General features: G+C 49.2%; 1 protein-coding gene across 2 annotated transcripts in view; it reads right to left on the reverse strand.

Annotated features, from left to right (window-relative positions):
- LOC146182486 (uncharacterized) overlaps positions 1-1021 on the reverse strand; it is a 64110-nt gene extending 63089 nt beyond the window's left edge. For both annotated transcript variants that reach the window (XM_084577615.1, XM_084577614.1), the window contains exon 1: positions 481-1021. The gene's annotated coding sequence lies outside the window, so the exon portion shown is untranslated. The remainder of the gene's footprint in view (positions 1-480) is intronic.
- Between the last annotated feature and the right edge of the window lie 4979 nt (positions 1022-6000).

Here is a 6000-nt window from a genome sequence, read left to right on the forward strand (position 1 = left end):
GCGATCCGAGCAGAATGCCGCGCAGAAAAGAATAAAGAAAAAAGAGGGGGAATAAAAGATCGGAGGTGGCGGAAGCAAAAAGGAGGCGGGCCGCCTCCACCTTGCGCGCACCAAGAGCTGCACGTAGGTTCAGCTACGCCGACGGATGGGCCCCATACATGGCAGCAGAGTGGGCATGCTGCTTCAAACAGGCGAAGACGTGGCGACGCCGCAAGCAAGCAGCGAGCCGCTTTCGCCCAAGCCGCCCTGCCACAGCGAGGGAGAAATCAGGACAGCGCGCGCCGATCGCCGAGAAAAAGAAAACGCACGCTCAGGCGCTGGCTCTGGCCGCTGTCTTAACCTGCGCCGTCACCCAACGCCCAGGACAGAAACACAAACGCCGCAACAAGCACAAGTCCGGCGGCAAGTCAACCGCGTCCAGTGTATACGGATGAATGCTGCTTCTCCGAAGCACCCCCCACCTGCGAGCGTAGTACCCACCTGTAGTGCGTTGCTCGCCTAGCCAGCCTAGGCAGGAAATTCTTCGAGCGATGGTAGCGGCACGCAATGTCGGTAGCCGGACAGGTGCATCGGTGTACTTTGGCGACCGCTAATATTCCAGGGGTGACAGTAGCAGCGTGCTATTCAGGCGGGCAACCCAAACCGCCACAGCTCGCGCACACACGGAAACAGTGCCTCCGCCGAACCACGGAGCCCCCGTCGCTGCGATGTCGGACAGACGGCAATCCGTTCTCGCTCGCCGAGGTCGGCTCCCGGACGATGCAAGGCGTAGCGGCGAGCACGATCGCTTCTTCGTAGCTCGCCGAGGCGATCGACGACGTCGCTTCGGGCACCAGCGGACACACAAAAACAAACTTTACCAATTACGCGACGGCATCGGCTGCATTTTCGCGACGGGCGACGCCGCTCCGGAGCATCGGTATGCAGGCAGGTACGCGTAGAACGAGAAGCAAAAGAAGATAACAAGAAAAGAAACAAAAATGCGCCAACGCCGACTAGCGCCGCGTACCGCGAGCACGCACGCACAAACAAGAAAATGCAAGCGACAGCGGCGGCCTCTGCTGGCCGAAGTTACAAAGCTTTGGTCACGTGACTACTTTGAGGTGGCCAGATGTGCAGACCCGCCGCCGCTATAAGCCGCCACTGCTGTTCGCCGCGAGGAGCGCGCGTGGACTTCTGCTGGAGCGTCAGGCTCTCCCGCAGCGCTTGACCCCAATACCGGTTCCAAATCTGGAACTACGCATCGTTCAGCAACAGCAGCAGCAACAAACTGTACTCGATTCATTATTTAGCCTTATCCTCTCCGAAGCTCCTGGCCGTGTCTGCCAGCTTCTCCCCTTCTTACGTTACCGTCATTTTATTTATTTCTTCGCTACGGAAAACCGTACGTAATCAAGCAGCCCTTTCCCTCCTCGATGCGCCTTCCCTTTCGTCTGAGGCATTGCGCGTGTAATTAAACTCTTAACCTTCTTTGCCGCCTAGACGCCGCATAAAATAAAAAAATGTTGGTCACTCTGAACGTTCTACCGTGTCGTCTGCCCGATCGACCGTTAAACTTTATTCTCGTTTTTTATTTGCTCTACAGCTCGCTTGCCAGATCGCGTTGAGAAGTCGTATCTTCTAGCGCGCAGTCTCATTTCTAGTGGAGTGTTACGACCTACGGGTATATGAAATTAGGGGACATTAGATCGAGCGGCCTAAAAGTGCTCTCTGCGCCCATTTTGTTCACACGATAGTGTGCATCAGTTGTGCCTGTTTTAGAAAGCTTCATGAATGTAGATGAACAAGATATATCGGTAAATAATTCAGTTGGTTTCTCTCCATGCTTGATTTAGTTTCTTTTTTTATGTAAGTTGGGATGCTGTAATTTTTATAGCTCTATTATTTACTGAAGGTAGCATATAACTTCGACGAGTTTTGGTGCAAGACCCTGTAGTTTTCTTCGTTTGTTTGTGTGTCGGTTACTTTTGAATGGTGCGTTAGACATTAATATAACCCTGTCCACCAAGAAAAATCAGCCTATGCACTGTAAAAGAAAACGTATTTATATAATTGCAGTTTACGCTTTTGCACCCAGCATTGATCGAATGTGACGTAAGTATGATTCAGATCACGTGGGCCATATAATCACTGTTCACTCGCTATTATTCCGGCTCCTGGGCAGGTTGGCGATTGTATTGTAGCTTCTGGGTTTCTCTCGTCTTCGCAAACTACAACCACCGTTCGGCTGCTGAAACCGAAATAAGAGCTATACAATAAACAAAAGGAAATGGTATAAATTATTTACCGGCTTAGGCGATTCCGACAAGGAAATACATATGCTTGCTTTTGACTTGGGCATCGTTCCAAATAAAACAGCACGCAGTTAACAAGTTGCTGCTTGCACGTTTTTGACTTCATTTTTGGTGCCAATTACGTAATATAGCATTAGTTTGCGTTGGATTTCATCCCTTCCTTTCATTGCGTTTTGTTTTACTTCGAGCTTCCTCTGCTTATGCATTACAGTACCGAGCACATGTACGAGATAAAGCGAACTGTTAAGCATTTCCGAGCTGACCATTAGCTGGCGGCGGCGAAGAAGCATATCTGCTCCGCGCAACTCGGCAGAGCCTTGCGACAAACGCGAGCGGCTGATCAGGACCACGCGCGGAGGCCACTGTGTTCTGCTGGCAAAAGCACGCCGGCAACACTCTCCCCGAGGCCATTGTCTCATCACAACGGACAAGGCCGCTCTAGCAGCTGCCTTTCCAAAGCACACACGCCGTACTCTCTCATTTCCTGTCAGCATCCCAGCAGCATATGTGTTTGCTGCTGTTACACCACGAAAGCTATTGTCCAACAGGATGCTCGTGCCAGACCCGTTGGCTGTAAGGCCTTTTCGGTCGTTCGAAAGTAACGCAACTGTGCTCAGACACTTATGTCAGTATGTATTGCCCCAGTTGGTTTTATGTTCGGCATTTACAAATTGCCGCGACGTCTGCCGACTCAGCATAAAAGCGTTCATTATACTGTTAAACGTTTTCAAAACGTCTATTCGTAGCCGCAAACCGTCATAGAGGAGGTGTTACAGCCTTTTGTTTTTAAAGAACCGAGAAAGTTATCCGAATTTGTAACTCTTTTCTGCCACTTGCGTGTGGTCTGGAAACTACCGCTGCATCAGAAGGTCACGAAAGCCGCGATCCGTCATTGAACAACTGCTGGCGCGTTTTACGAACGACTTCAGCTGTCAGCGTTTCCGAGCATAATGTCTTGAGACCATTCTTTCTCGGCGGGTATCTGAATATTTCGCTCTTACCTCACGTCGTAAGCTAGGCTTTGCCTGTTCTGCGTACAAATGCGTGTTTATGCTCAAGTTCTTCGCTTTCGTCTGCGATGAGGCGCAGTAGCGCGCGCGATCGTCTGCATTGTACGAAAGTTTATTTCGTGCCATCTTCCCGCACCCCGCATCCTTGGCCAAAGCAGTCGAACGCTCTACGCGACGGGGCCCGACACTATGTTTTCATTAGCACTTAATTGTATAATAATTTAATTCATCACTTGTGCTTGCCGTCCTGCGTGTGGGTGACAGGGCCCTCGTCAGGCAGAGAGTATTTGCCCTGTCATCCAAAACCAACTGTGTCTGAAGGAATTCCTCAAATAAAAATAAATATGAATATGGGCTTTTGAAGGTAAAAAGGTTACTTATTCAGAGTTTTAATATGTAAGGGTTGGCGGACATCGGAAAACGATTATTCTTGTAGTTAGAAAGCAGGCTAAAGTCTACACTCCAAATGTGATAACCCTATAAACGAGTAAAGAGGGAGTAAAATGTCCTTTGGAGCGTAACGTGTTAGGGTATGCTGCCTGCGTCCTGGGGTAAATCTTTTACCCCAAAAAGCACGAGATATGGTTGGCAACGGAATCATACTGTCACTTCAAAATATGCAAAGTTCTTTCAGTCACCAAAGTTTTAACTGAAGTTAAAATTGCTGGCCACAAGTCGTTCGGGGCTGGGAAAATATACTCTGGGTTGGACAACAGTCCGTGCATTTTGTTGCAAAGGTCCACTCCAAGGGTGAGGATCTGGACCTATGAGGAAGTGCGTTTCACTATCGGGCAATTCGTGTTTAGAGTGGGGCCACAGGTAACATGCATCTGACTATCACAGCGACCGCCTGGTTGCAATCGGATATTTGTAGGCGACATTTAGTTATAGCCATGTGTGTTCTTGCTTTTAAATTTCGTAAGTGCGATTACCTTCGGTGCTGTGTGGCTCAACAAATTTGGCCATTTCTGTCACGGTTTGAAAATTTGGCGCTCGTGTGACGGTAGTGAACATCACTCCGACGCGCCCGTGTCACGTGACTTTCTTGTACACTAAACAAAATCGAACCTTTTCCGTGCTTACAATTCACACACCCTTCAGATAGGGCGCATTGAGATAGTGATGCACCCTTTGAAAACACTGCACATATAAAAGGGGGCACTGTACTTTTAGCCCAGTGCACCCTTTGCAGAGGGTGTGAATAATGTCCACGGAAATGCACATTTAAGGGGGCGATTTTGTTGAGAGTATCCGCCTCGGTAGTAGCTCAGGTGGGACAGAAAGGGTCACGTGTACACATATCTCGCGTCCGCCGTATAGTATTGGACATGATTGTAATTGCAAGCAGGTGCCGATCGGTAATGGTAGAAAAGTTGGGAGATTACTATTAGGTTTCTGTAAACCAACTCACTATTTAACGTAATTCACTTGTTTTCTGGTACCCTCAATTTTTCGCATTACTCTTCCGAAAACCACCATCTCTTTATCTACAAAGAACTGTTTTTCAAAACTTGTTAGCGAACTTTCCTCAAACAGCAGATATAGCGCTAGAAATGGACAAAATGCCACTCGTAGCCGCTTCACTCACTGAGTCATGCACACGCGCTCTTATCAGAGATTTTTGAATAAACCAAAAGGGAAACGCCGCGACGCTCGCGCGGATGTTCCGGTCGCATTTCTAATCGCCCGTAGGGTCGCCCGGTTTATAATGCCGGGCCGTCGTGAATCTAATCCGCGAGGATACCGCCCTAACCACGTTCGTACGTGCGTCTCGCAGCACGTGCGTGTATAGCCGTCTCATCACACGTCATGTGGCTTGCTTCCTTTCAACCTGGCCGTGGAGCGCGTAGCTCTCGGGTTACAAATGAGCGTGAGTAAATTAAATAAGCGCGGTCCCTTATGTTGCATCAGTAGTGGCTCCTCTTCGGCCGAGTGCTTATGTGTCGACCGCACTCAGACTGTTACCGCAGCCTTCGGTTGTCTGTTAAGCTCCGTACGTGTCCCCAGCAACTCAACATAGAAACTGGCTACACGGCATCGCATTCCAGTGACGCTGTGCACATGCCAAGGAGTCCGTCCAATGATCTCCGGCGCCATACCGGATGATGTAATCATCTTTTCGCGTTTGGAAGACGACTTCCTCACCCTCTCCGATTCTTCGCTCTGTAACTCTCCTTCCATTTACGCAAGACACTTCGTTGTCTTGCGAAAGACGCGTTAGAGCCGTGCGCCGATACACGGACGTGGTTTCGATCGTCTGCAAACGTGCGCTGGTTCTGCTCTTTTTTTCTTATCGTCTGCTCTGCCGTCTGCTGCTAGCTCAATGATCGAGGGTCATCGGCTGTATGCCTATATGGTCTTGCTGACGTCGCTGAGAAACGGCATTTTTATTTCATTTATTTCGCCTGTACAACCGCGAATCTCTGCGCACAGTGCAGTGTGCGTAGGGGCGGTTAAGATGACCAAACAATGTGCACGAACACAATGGCCTCGTTGTCAAATTACCAGGAAGGAAGGAAAGCAGAAGATGACAAGCCTACGACATGCTCAGCACCGACATCAAACAGCATGAGTTCCTTGTCGAGTAGCTCAAAAATATAGGTTCTATAGGAAAAATATGTCGGTGAGACGAACTTCCTGGTCTTATTTACACATATATCTCACAAACATAAGTTCGCCATTGCTTTTATTAGTCC

The sequence above is a fragment of the Amblyomma maculatum genome, chromosome 8 (assembly GCF_055883805.1).
Source record: "Amblyomma maculatum isolate TAMU_Amacu chromosome 8, ASM5588380v1, whole genome shotgun sequence".
Taxonomy (NCBI): Eukaryota; Metazoa; Arthropoda; class Arachnida; order Ixodida; family Ixodidae; genus Amblyomma; species Amblyomma maculatum.